Source organism: Peromyscus californicus, unplaced genomic scaffold (assembly GCF_007827085.1).
Source record: "Peromyscus californicus insignis strain IS unplaced genomic scaffold, ASM782708v3 Scaffold_5__1_contigs__length_169319896, whole genome shotgun sequence".
NCBI classification, from domain to species: domain Eukaryota; kingdom Metazoa; phylum Chordata; class Mammalia; order Rodentia; family Cricetidae; genus Peromyscus; species Peromyscus californicus.
The window spans coordinates 8,433,638-8,446,990 of NW_026294573.1; the positions used below are offsets into that span (position 1 = coordinate 8,433,638).

Below are 13,353 nucleotides of genomic sequence, written 5' to 3' on the forward strand. Positions count from 1 at the left end.
GTGAGTAAGTGTCTGTGCTCTGGGCCTTCTGTGGCTGTCCAGGGTGGCCTAGCTCTGTCCTTGCCCCTATTCCCACCACTCCCTTTGACAGAATCTCATGGAACCCAGGTTGGCCTAGAATTCATTATATAGCCAAGGATGACTTTGAACTGATTCTCTTGCCTCCCTTCCTCCACCCCACTTGTGCTGTTTTGGAAGATCTGAAAATACGGGGTTGATGAGAGGTGTCTGTTAGACTCTGAGGGTCCTCCTGCCTGTAGCATCCTTATCCACCCCAGCCTCACCGCCTTGGCCAGGCTCATACCGGGTCAGCTGGCTGATTGAATTTTTATAGCACAGAATTCCATTAGGGTCCCCAAGGTGCTGATGCCACCATTTCTTTGTGATTTGTGGCTTTATAATTGCCCAGGGCAAGGAAAAGTTGTCAGGTGTGGAAGATTCCCTGGTTCCCAGGATCCCTTACTCTAGCTGGCTCAGCTTCTGAAGCCCTCAGGCCCACCCCTGTCAGGTTCACCTTCAACAAGCTCAGAGTGGGGGCTGCCTTGCCCGACCTTGGAGTCAACACTAGGCTGACTCACCTGAGGCTGAGAATAAAACACACTCGCCCCTTACTCCTCTTCATCCTGGGGCCCTGGGCTCTTCCCAGAGTCCACTGGCTGAATGTCAGGAGGTCTCACTGCTTTCCATTTCGCCAGCTATCTTGGGACTAAGACCTGAGGGGCCTTGAAGCCAGGTTGCTGTCCCCATGGAGTCACAAAGTCAGTGACCCTCAGAGCTTCCCAACCAGCCTGGATGTGGTCTTGGAGACAACAGCTCCTTCCCTGCAGAGCCAAGTGAGAAAGTCCATCCCCGGCATCGAGGCTGGGGACATAGCTTGGTTGGTAGAATGAATGATTGCCTAGTATATACAAGGCCCTGGGTTCGATCCTCAGCGCTACATAAACTGATGCGTAAGGGTGCACACCTGTAATCCCAGCACTCAGGTAGTGGAGGCACAAGGTTCAGGAGTTTGAGGCCATCCTTGGGTATAGAGGGGATTTGAGGCCAGCCTAAGCTACATAATATCCTGTCTTCAAAAATAAAATAAAGGAGCCAAGTAGTGGTGGCATACACCCTTAATCCCAGCACTTGAGAGGCAGAAGTATGTGGTGATATTTTGTTTGCACTCTAACAAATAAAATTTGCCTGAAAAATCAGAGGACAGAGCCAGTCACTAGATTAAACATAGAGGCCAGGCAGTGGTTGCACACACCTTTAATCCTAGCTCGTGGGAGGCAGAGATCCGTTTGGATTTCTATGAGTTCAAAGCCACTCTGGACTACAAGAGATTAATCCAGTTTAAAGAGAAACAGAGCCAGGCAGTGGTGGCACACACCTTTAATCCCAGCAATTGGGATCTCATGCCTTTGCTCCCAGTATTTGGGAAGGAAACACACACACCATTAATCCCAGCACTAGGAAGGTTGAGACGAAATCATATGGCTGGGCAGAGAAAGGCATATAAGTCAGGAGGTGACAGGAACTCAGCCCCCGCAGCTGAGGACTCAGAGGCGTTCAGTCTGAGGATTTGTGGAGACAGGATCTCACCTCCCTTTCGGCCTGAGGATTCAGTAGTGTGAGAAGTTTCTCTAGTGTCTTGTTTCTTTGTCTCTCTGATCTTTCAGCATTTACCCCAATATCTGGCTCCAGGTTTTTATTGTAAGGTCAATTAGGATTTGTGCAACAGAGGCAGGCAGATCTCTGAGTTTGAAGCCAGCCTGGTCTACATGGTGAGTTCCAGGACAGCCAGGGCTACACAGAGAAACCCTGTCTCAAAACAAAGCAATACAAAAAAAATAAGCAAAGGGCTGGAGAGATGACTCATCAGTTAAGAGTGCTTGTTGTGGTTCCCAGCACCCACCTTGGGTGACTAACTACTACCACATGCAACTCCAACATGCGCAGAGCCATCCGACACCCGCTTCTGGCCTCTGTCAGCCCCATACTGACTTACTTTCTATTGCTGTGATAAAGACACCATGACCAGAAGCAGCTTGGGGAGGAGAGGGTTTATTTGGTTTGCATGTCCCAATCACAGTCTATCACCGAGGGCAGGAACCTGGAGGCAGGAACCGAAGCAGAGGCCATGAGGAGTGCTGCTTACTGGCTGGTTTTCCAGGTTTGCCTAACCTGCTTTCTTATACAATCCAGAGGACCACCTGCTCAGGGGTGTCCCCACCCACGGTGGGTTGGGCCCTCCCATATCAATCATTAATCAAGAAAACACCCCCACAGACTTGTCTACAGGACAATTTGATGGAGGTATTTTCTCAGTGTGGTTCCTCTTCCCAGATGACCTGAGCTCATTTTATACCGACAAAGGAAAAAAACAAAAAAACAGTGCATGAGCACGGGGGTGAGTGTGTGTGTGTGTGTGTGTGTGTGTGTGTGTGTGTGTGTGTGTGTGTGTGTTTATGCCTGTATAAGAAACCTTTTTTTTTTTTTTTTTTTTTTTTTGGTTTTTCGAGACAGGGTTTCTTTGTGTAGCTTTGCGCCTTTCCTGGGACTCACTTGGTAGCCCAGGCTGGCCTCGAACTCACAGAGATCCGCCTGGCTCTGCCTCCCAAGTGCTGGGATTAAAGGCGTGCGCCACCACCGCCCGGCAAAATGTGTAGTCCAGGCTGGCCTCGAACTCATGATCCTCCTGCCTCTGCCTCCTTCAGCAAATCCTACCGGCGCGCGCCACCACCACCGGCAAGAAACCTTTTAAAGAGAAATTAAACAACAGAGCCTGTGAGATGGTTCAGCAGGTAAAGGCACTTGCTGCCAAGCCTGATGACCTGAGTTCAATTCCTGTGACTCACATGTTGAAAGGAGAGTTGTCCTCTGACCTATATTTGAGCACTGTGGCATCTCTCTCTCTCATACACACACACACACACACACACACACACACACACACACACACACACACACACATACACACACACACTAAATAAACAGATAAATTTAAAAAAGGGGGGGTGGGACAGAGAGGTGGCTCATTGGTTAAGAGCATTTGCTGCTCTTGCAGAGGACCCAGGTTCAGTTCTAAGCACATACATGGCAGCTCATAACTGTCCATAAGAACTGTTGCAGGGGATCCAGTGTCCTTTTCTGGCCTCCATGGACAACTACATGCACGCAGTGCATACACATTCATGCAGGCAAACACATAAAATAAAAATAAATAAATAAAACTTAAAAAACAAAACCCAGACTACCCACATAAGATAAGCTCCAGCCCAGCCACCCTCCTGCTCCACTGACATCCCATTGTCATGGGTGGTTGTGGGCTCATCCATTGCATGCAGGAACCCGAACTCAGCAACATCCTTGTTTCCTCCCACCCTTTCTCCTGATGAATCACACATTCAGCCAGGCTTGGCGGCAGGCAGGTTCAATGCACAACGCCAATGCACCTACATGGGCCCATCTCCCTTCCCAGACCTTAACGGCACCATCCTGCCCAGGCCCTGTGTGCAGCTTCCAGACCAGGACTTTCAACTACTCAAAACTGTCCACGGCTCCCTCTTCACATTTAACCAGTCTCGTCATTTTAGCATTCAAAAGCCTTGTGTAACAGGGGCCCAGCCTACCCTTGGTACCTGCTTTCTCCCCTTTGAAGCCAGTGGAAACACTTGCCTGGGCCTCAGATATACTCTACTGCCTGGAACAATGTCTCCCCTCCATACCACCTTTCTCTGAAATCCCATCCATTCCAAATGCCCCTTCCTTTAGGAGATGTCAATCAGCCATCTCAATATATTCTCTTTCGGTACTGGGTGCTGATGCTCCTCCTCCAGTCTAGTGCTCCCCCTCCATGCTGATGCTCCTCCTCCAGTCTAGTGCTCCACCTCCATGCTGATGCTCCTCCTCCAGTCTAGTGCTCCACCTCCATGCTGATGCTCCTCCTTCAGTCTACTGCTCCCCATTCATGCTGATGTTCCTCCTCCAGTCTACTGCTCCCCTTCCATGCTGATGCTCCTCCTTCAGTCTAGTGCTCCACTCTATGCTGATGCTTAACCCCCTCCCCCTGCCCCATGATGAACTTCTCCTCCAAGCTGGTGTCTCTCCATGACTTCATGATCTCATCTGCCATATTGGTGTGGGATTATCCACTTTTATGGAAGTGCCTGGCTACCCTGGCAGCAGCTAGAGGAAAGAGGGTGTGCCCAAGTCACCCTCAGCACTGATGCACTCACACCCAGGATTCTTTATGCATAAGTATTGGTAACCAGGGTTCTGGATGGATGTAAATCCCTGGTTCGCATGCTTGAGTGTTCTTGTGTGTGTGTATGTGTGTGTGTGTGTGTGTGTGTGTGTGTGTGCATGTGAGTGCACAGGAGCTGGCAGACTTCATAGAGCCCCCTCTTCAAACTCCAGGGATTTGTAAGATCTTGGCACAGCCCAGCAGTCAGGATGCCAGCCTGGCAGAGAGCCACTCAGGAAACATGGGCCACCACAGAAGCTGTGCCAAGGATCCCCAGTGAAGATGGGCTCCAATCCATTCCTGTCACTCTGAAAGCCAGTTGGAGGCTGTGTCACAAAGCGCCAGGCATTTGGGCACAAAGCAAGGCAGGTGCTCCTGGCCCCCACCACTGTGGGTTCTGCTTGTTCCCAAAGTCTGAGATGAGCTCCACTGTTCCTGCTCACACTGGAGATGGTCCCCAAGGATGGCCCAGCCTCCACTGAGGCCCAGCAGTGAATCACCAAGACCACACCAAACAATAGTACCCATCAGAATATGAGTGTGATGGCCCTGCTCAGTGGTGTTTAATTCCCTCAACTGCTTGGTGCCATTTCCACCTTTAAAAAAGGAGGACTCTAGCTGGGGATGGTGGCTCATACCTGTCATGCCAGCACTTGGGAGACTGAGGCAGGAGGACTGCAATTCATTTGAGGCCAGCCTAGGCATGCTAGTAAATTCTGGGCAGCCTGAGCTATAGAGTGAGAACCTGTCTCAAAACAACAACAAAAATAAGTATAAGAAGACACCGAAGCTCTTTGACAAGGTGATACAGTTCCAGGCCTGGGTTCTCTGGTACCCTGTGCACAGGGGACATAGTGCTTATCCTCATGGCCAGTGATCAGTGCCAGGGACCATCTGCCTGACGCCATGCTTGCCTGCATTTTCTGTGACCAGTATCTTCACTGGTGAGTGCCATGGTCCTGCTGAGGAGTAAGAGCCGGAAACCCGCAAGGAAAATGGACCTGAGGAAGGAGGGGGAGGGGAAGGGCTTGAATTCTGCTCCATCTTGCCTGGCACAGTGGAGAGAGAGTGGTCTAGTTGGCTGTCCCCATCCAGGAGGCAGCAGGTGGCAGTGTCATATGCAAATGAGGCCCCTCCATCCCGCAGAAGCAAGCTTTAATTCCCGAGGCCTCTCCCCACCAACAGCCCCGCATGGGGCGGGGCACAACACTGGTGTGGGGGGGGGAGGCTCCTACAATACCCGCCTGGCAGACAACTGTGGAGTCCGACCACCTGGTCTCCTACAGCAGCTGCTGGGCCTGCATTCCTCCTGCCTTGCTGTCTGGCTTGGCCCACTGGTTGCATGGTGGCTGGGGTGGATGCTAGCTGTGTATCTTGTGGGAATGCTGCTCTGCGGGAGCCTAAGGATTGTGCAGTCCACTCAGAGACCTTGGGCCCAACCACTGGGTCCCTGACCCCTGTCTCCTCCTCCTGTGATAAAGCTGAGCCACAGTATTTGGTGGAAATACTTTAAAGGCTCAGCAGCATTTGAGTCTAATTAGGTGGAGGTTTCATTTGTTTGTTGATCTGTTTTTGTTTATTGGTGGGGGGAATTGAGACAGGGTCTCACTGTGTGGCTGTGGTTGCCCTGAAACTCAATATGTAGGCCAAACTGGCCTTGAACTCAAAGATATCTGCTTCCCCAATGCTGGAGACCAGGCTGGCCTAGAACTCATATCTGCCTGCCTCTGCCTCCTGAGTGCTAGGACTAAAGGTGTGTGCTACCACTGCCCGCCCAGCCAGTTTCTGTTTCTTTACACAAGGTTGTTCAGTTGCTTGGCTTCTGCTTTTGCAGTAATTGGCTTTATAGGGAGGAGCGCGCACATTTGGAGGTTGAGGACAGTTTTCGGGAATGAGTTACCTCTTTCCACCGTGTGGGTCCCAGGATTGTGCTCAGGTTGTCAGGGTTTTAACAGCAGGAGCCTTTTCTGCGCCACCTTACTGGCCTTCCTTTTGTTTTTTTGAGACAAGGTTTAATGTTTAATGTAGTCCAGGTTGGCCTCTTACTTGGTATATAGCCAAAGATAACCTTGAACTCTTGATCCTCTTGTCTCCATCCCCCACAGAGAGTTCTGGAATTGCTGGGGTAGAACCCAGGGCTTCATGCATTGCCAGACAAGCGCCCTACCAACTGAGCCTTGTCCTCAGGCCCTTTACCCAGTTGAAACACAAGGGAAGCTCACCATGACCTGGGTTTCTTCTGGTCCTCTGAAGAGTGTTGTGGTGCCCACAGAGCACTTTAGGAGAACTCTGCCATACATTCCAGGACGTTCTGGTATGGAGGACAGGAGGACAAAGTAAAGCCAGCTTGAGGTTCGACCATGTTGGCAATGCTTGGTGTGCTGGCTAGTTTTGTGTCAACTTGACACGGGCTAGAGTCATCTGGAAGGAGGGAACCCCGATTGAGAAACCGCCTCCGTAAGATGCTGAAGACAAGCCTGTAGGGTGTTTTCTTAATTACCAATTGATGTGAGGAGGGCATCACTCTTAGGCTGATGGTCCTGGGTGCTATAAGAAAGCAGGCTGAGCGAGTTAGTAAGAAGCACTCCTCCATGGCCTCTGCATTAGCTTTTGCCTCCAGGTTCCTCCCTGTTTGAGTTCCTGCCCTGACTTCCTTCCATGGATAACAGTGATGTGGGTATGTAAGCCCGATACATCTTTTCTTCCCCAAGCTGCTTTGGTCACGGTGTTTTATCACAGCAATAGTAACCTAACTAGGATGGTCTGGCTTTATAACTGTCAGAACAGGCAGTGGGCACATACACCTCGCTGATTCACCTTAAACAGAGGTGCTCAAGCTGTGTAGAGTGACAGCCGCACGGGCGTTGCTCAGTGAGGCTGAAGCCTGCCCTCGGGCCTTAAAGTTATGTGTGCCTAAGCCAGGGTGAATCATCTTTTGAGGAACTGAGTTACTTGTGGGCATAGGTTATACTGCTCATAAAACACCACTTTTGATGCTGGGTGGTGGTGGCACATGCCTTTAATCCCAGCACTTGGGAGGCAGAGGCAGGCGGATCTCTGTGAGTTCAAGGCTAGCCTGATCTACACAGCAAGTTCCAGGACAGAGTCCACAGCTACATAAAGAAACCTTGTCTCTGCTGGAGAGATAGCACAGAAGTTAAGAGCACTGGATGCTCTTCCAGAGGTCCTGAGTTCAATTCCCAGCACCCACATGCTGGCAGTTCCCCTGGGACACATCTCAGATGCTCAAATGCCCCTCCCTGTGGAAACACAAGCCTTCCTGGGCTCAGAAGAAACTTGAGGCAGTTGTACCCTGTTAAGGTGGCTGGGAAGGGCCTTTAGACCCTCAGAGACCAAGAAGAGTTTCTTAGGAGAGCTTGTTCTGGAAATGCCCACCTGTTTTTCTTTTAGAGTCTCATGAAGCCCAGACTGGCCTTAAACTCCCTATGTTGCTAAGGATGACTTTGAGCTTCTGATCCTCCTGCCTCCATCTCCTGAGTGCTGGGACTAGAGGTGTGCACCTGGTTTACATGGTGCTGGGGTCAAACCCAATGTTTTGTGCATGATTGACAAGCACTTTACCAATTGAGCTACACCCTGACCCTGAAAGTGCCCATCAGAACCCAGCCCAGATGCTGTCTCCTCTGGGACTATTAAGGCTGGCAGTCTTGGACCCATGTGATGATTTTTTTTTTCTTCCTGGACCTTGGTGAGGGGTTCTAGCCCATAGTCCATGGCGGACTATCCCACAACTTCTCTTTTGGTGATCCTGGAACCAAAAGCTGAATTCTGTCCTGAGATTGACAGCCACAGACAAGATGGGCCCCTGTGCAGAGCTCATCCAGCTGGCTCCTGGCCCTGATGTGTTTCATGCTCCACCACCCTGGTCTTCAGCCCGCCCTGGGTTTCTGCTGCAGGGTTCTCTATTTCAGCACAGGCGCTCTCTGGCGGCCATACCGTCAGACCCATCTGCGTCAGGCAGATGATGTGGCTGAGTTTTGTTTTTGTTTTGGAGACAGGGTCTGACTATCTAGCGCTGACTAGCCTGGAACTTGCTAAGGCTGACCTTGAACTCACAGAGCTCTTCCTCTGCCTCCTGAGTGCTGGGATTAAAGACCTGTGCTACCTTGCTTAGCCAGAGAATGTTTCTTGTGGGAACCATTTCTGATGGGGCATTTCTGTACTTCCACAAAGATCCTAAGGATGAGTTAAAGTGGGGTTCAATTGCCTGACTCCTTCTTCCTTCCTCCATCTTCTTTTCACAGAGATGAAGTAACCCTGGCATGGCATTGCCAAGCCTCTGCTTCCTGCTACATACAAGCTTGAGGTCAGCCTTGGATAGGACTCTTGCCTCAGATAAAGACAAAAATAAGCTAAACACACACATGCACATACACCACACAAACACCCCCCACCCCCCACACATACCGCACACCACACATACACACACACACACACACACACACACACACACACACACACACACACACACACACACACACCCTGCTCACACCTCAGAAAAGCTGCATGGAAGAGGAGGGGCATCTCAGAGTCCTCACTCAGCTTCATGCTCCTTCACTCACGCAGACTGGGTCTCAGCTCCTTCATAATCACAGGCACTCAACGATTTTTCCTCTCCTAAATCTCTCAACCCCTAAATTCCAGAACCTTCATTGCCTTGGTACCTAGACTATTGAACATGTTTTGCTACTTGCTCAGATGCTTCATTTACTCTTCAAGCGACAACACTGGCTGTTGGGTTCTGACAGAGGCAGGAGTAGAGCGAAAAGACACGCGGAGTCAGACAAGGTTGTTTGAGAATCTTGGCTACAGCACTGAACAGCTGTGTGACCCCAAGCAAGCCAAGGAACCTCTCTGGATGTCAATAACACATCTGAACACTAAACATGATTGTTTGTGTATCATTTGCTGAGCTTCCTCTGTTCTAGGCCTAGAGATTTATATCCATTATCTAATTCAGTCCTTTGAAGATGTAATTTTTCAGATAGTAATAACCATAGAAAGTGCTAGAGAGATGGCTCAGTGGTTAGTGTTTGCTGTTCTTTCAGAGCACCTGAGCACCCATGTTGGGCAGCTCACAACCACCTGTAACTCCAGCTCTAGAGCTATCTGATGCTTCTGGCCTCTTTGGGCACCTGCATTCATGAATACACATAATCAAAACTAAAAATAAATCTTAAAAAAAAAAAGCTGCTGAATGTGGTGGCACACGCCTTTAATCCCAGCACTTGGGAGGCAGAGGCAGGTGGATCTGTGAGTTGGAGGCCAGCCTGGTCTACAGTGAGTTCTAGGCCAGCGAGGGCTGCATAATGAGACCCTGTCTCAATTAATCAATCAATCAATCAGTCATTCACCTGACTAAAATAGCCATACCAGTTATGTCAAGACAAAGATTTGAGGGACTACTAGCCCAACCCACATGTTAGAAGAAGCAGTAGAGCCAGGATTTGAGCCCATAGTCACCTGACCCATTTACTCTAACCACTCTTCAAGCGTGATTAAAGTTTTTCTGTGTGTGTGTGTGTGTGTGTGTGTGTGTGTGTGTATTAGTGCTTTGCTTGCACATATCTTTGTGCACCACAGGTATGCTTGATGCCCATTGAAGTCAGAAGAGGGCATCCAGTCCTCTGGAACCGGAGTTGACAGTTGTAAGTTGCCATGTAGGTAGAGAATCAAACATGGGTCCTCCACAAGAGCAACACATACTCTTAACCGCTGAGCCATCTTGCTAACCCCCTGAAGCTTCCGTTCTCAACCAGTTCCAGAATAGCTGCTGTGATTATCAGGGATGTGTGCTGGGGGCCTCACTCAGCACCCAGCATAGAGATGACATCTACAAGATCCTCCTCATCCACTCCTCCTGCTCTGAACTCCAGCAGGGGCAACCATCCTCATCACCATCCTCCTATCCCTCACTCTAGCAATGAAGTGTACCATCTGGTGACTGCTATGTCATGATGTGGCAAGGGTTGTCAAAGCTGGACCTAGGAAGCTTGTCCTCTAGCAGCAAGCATTTGGCTGCCCCCCAGTGACCTTGCAGGGAAGGCCAGCTGTACCTTGGCCACAGCTGTAGAGGGAGCACTGGAATGGGACCAGCAAAGGAGGAGGCCAGACAAGATAGAGGCAGATCCTAGACAAATGGACCAGAACAGGGATGCCAGAATGACCTGTTGCCAGGGACCATGCCCAGGGCCACTGTTGGAGGGGACCTCTGCTCTTCCCAGAGTTTGAGGCCTGAGTGCATAGCCCCACCACGCTCCACATTACTCTGACTGGCACAGCAGCTCAGTGGCCAGTTGGGATGCAAAGGCAGACTGCATGTGATGATCAAGCACAAAGGAGGTCAGGTTTATCTTCCAGAGCTCTCTGCACAGCCCCAGAAACACAGGGGCTTCCTGGTGGCTTGCTCTGTCTCCAGCCAAAGTCCTTGCCCTGGAGCCAGCTGTGCCCCTAGTCAGGCCGGCAGGACCCAGGAGAATGCAGGGAGAAGCTATGGCCTGTAGTCTACGTAGCTACGGCCATTTATGCCTGCCATCTTGACCAAGGATGCCAGATGTGCAGGGCACCTGGTGGGTGTCAGGCTCTGGGACCACACTGAAAGGAGACCCAGTGCCTGTGTAGGCAAAGGAGATACTCTTCCACCAGGCCTGGGGTCATGAGAGACACAGGGGCCAGCAGAGCAGGAGGCTTCACCTAGAAGAAGACATCTGATCTTAGTCTGCAAAGACAGGCCTGAACGCAGGACTGAGAGACAATGTAGATGGAGGAAACCACCCTAGCATGGCTCAGAGGGAGTCAGGGACATAGACACTTCTGCCTTCCATTGCTGCTGAAACCTAGGGTGTGGATGGGGTTGTGGGGAAAGACCGAGGGGGAGGATGGGCCAACAGAGGTTTCTGTAGTTAATTTAATGGCCACACTTGGAGCCAGGAAGGCCTGGGGTTGGGAAGACTGAGGAGGAGGCGTCATCTTCATTTAGTGAGGCAAGAAGGGTCTGAGTAAGCTTCCTAAGGGGGAGGGAGGGGGGTGGTTACAAGAACTGCTGAGCTGGCTTCCTGTAGGTTGTGACCAGAGGCTACAGGAACAGAGATGGTGGGAGAGGCCAGAACAGTTAAAGCTGGGCTCATGTGCCAGGCAGGAGCAGGAGTCTGGATGGGGTAGGGCAGGGGAAGGCCCCCATCTCCATTCTCACCTCAGTGCAAGAAAAACACAGGCTGCAGTGCAAACAAAAACAGCCGGGCAGCCTCCAAGCTGCCTACTGAGAGAAGGCTGCATCTCCAGAGCTGCCCTCTCTGCTGCGTGGGCCCCATCACTGTTGGGCTCCAGGGTCAGCCTAACACCTGTTCGGACCATGGACCACACAGATGATGAATCGGGGCGGGACGAGGGATTAAGAAGCAGGTTCAGGACTTGACAAGTCAGTCTACCAGAAGAAGGGAAATGCCACGGCTCTTGGCTGGCACCGTGGAACAAGGCTTGGGGGCAAGACAGAGGTCCAGAGCTGGGACTAGTGCCACAGACACTTCCAATGCACTGCGGGCGTTGGCAGCATCCTTACAGTCACACCACCTTGTTTGTGCAGGGGGAGAGGTTGCTGTAAGTGTGGCTGGTTGTGTGGACAGGCAGGGGATTGGTGGGAGTGTAACAGGAGTGGCAGGGAGAGTGAGAGAATAGGGTTTCCGATGGTGGTGACGTCTCTAAGGCTGGACTTTGTGACAGGCTCTGTGGAACCCCCACCCCTACCCCAGCCAGGGACTGTAAAGTCCCTCTCCCACCCCCACCAGCACCATGGAGATACCTAAGATACAAGTCCCTCTCCCACCCCCACCAGCACCATGGAGATACCTAAGATACAGGCACACATCCCGACAGGTAAACCCTATTGTCCCTGTTTTATGACGGATACTGAGGCTCAGACATGCACTCCTTTGTCCAAGACTGCTCACTTCCAGAACCCCTGTCTGCGCAAAATCAGAGTAACAGCAATGAAACAGTTGAGAACAACTTGTCTGCTACCAGACGGAGATTCAGGCACCCTAGAGGGACAACCAACAGCCACAAGGACCACCACCTGAAAGAGTGAAGGCCAAGAGAGTATCCAGCTGAGGTGGCCAGACAAAACTTGTCAGGGGAACCCAGGCACACTCACACCTTAAACATAAGCTCTGGCTTAGGAAGGCAGCTGAGCCTCGGGTCTGGTGGAGAAAAGCCCCGCGGTGGGGAAGGAGAGGAATAAGTCCGTCCAGAGAAGGGAGCCGGGTGCTCTTGGGGTGGTAGAGCAACACTAGTCCAGCCCAGGGTGGGAAAATGTGAGACCGAGCTGTAACAGCTTTGGGAGAGCTTAGCGTCCCCCGCCCCAACACACCCAGCCTCCAGGGCGTCGTCGAACGGGACAGAGGCACCCTGGCCGGCTCTGCCCCGGCTCAGGGAGTCTCTGAAGACTTCTTTCAACGGTAATGGACGAATCCCCCAACTGAGAGATCACCCAGAAACAGAGACAAAAAGACACCGGGTCCCAAAGGGAGAAGGCTAGTGTGGAGGATCGCGCGCGAGTCCAGGGACCCCGAGGGGGACGCAAGGTCGCACGCGAGGCAGAGTGCCACGGAGTACGGAAAAGTGAGTGTCCAGTCCGGTGCCAGGGGGCAGACCAGGAGGCCGATGAGAGAGCCGAGAGCCAAGGGGACACGAGGCGCGAAGTGGAGACAGTAGACAGACGGACAGACCGACACGCAGGTTGGAGAACAGGGAGGAAGGCAGCATCCTCACTTCGAGCAGGTAGCGGACCTTGGTCCCGGCGCTCCGCCAGGTGAGCGGAGGGCGGGGCCGGGGGCGGGCCGAGCCGGGTCTTACCTGTCCAGCCGGCGGGGAGGGGACCGAGGGCGCAGGGCCGAGCGCCTGCGGGAGCCGAGCGCAGCCGAGGGCGGAGCGGGACGGCGCCGAGAGGTGCTCGGGCGGCGGGAGGCTGCGCGGGGCTGCGAGGGAGGGAGGGAGCGAGGGGCGGGGACGGCGCTCAGGGAGGGGACGTAGGAGGGGCCGGGGACTTCGCGACCCCCCGCCGAGGGCCAGCCCCTGGCCCGGCCGAGCCCGGTGCGCTGCGGGCG

The 13,353-nt window shown here is 52.3% G+C and overlaps 1 protein-coding gene across 1 annotated transcript in view; it reads right to left on the minus strand.

The window, feature by feature from the left end:
• The window catches only part of Draxin (dorsal inhibitory axon guidance protein), a 35,087-nt gene extending 21,751 nt beyond the window's left edge, over positions 1-13,336 (minus strand). Inside the window, exon 1 of the mRNA XM_052718683.1 lies at positions 13,103-13,336. The gene's annotated coding sequence lies outside the window, so the exon portion shown is untranslated. The remainder of the gene's footprint in view (positions 1-13,102) is intronic.
• Positions 13,337-13,353: the final 17 nt, after the last annotated feature.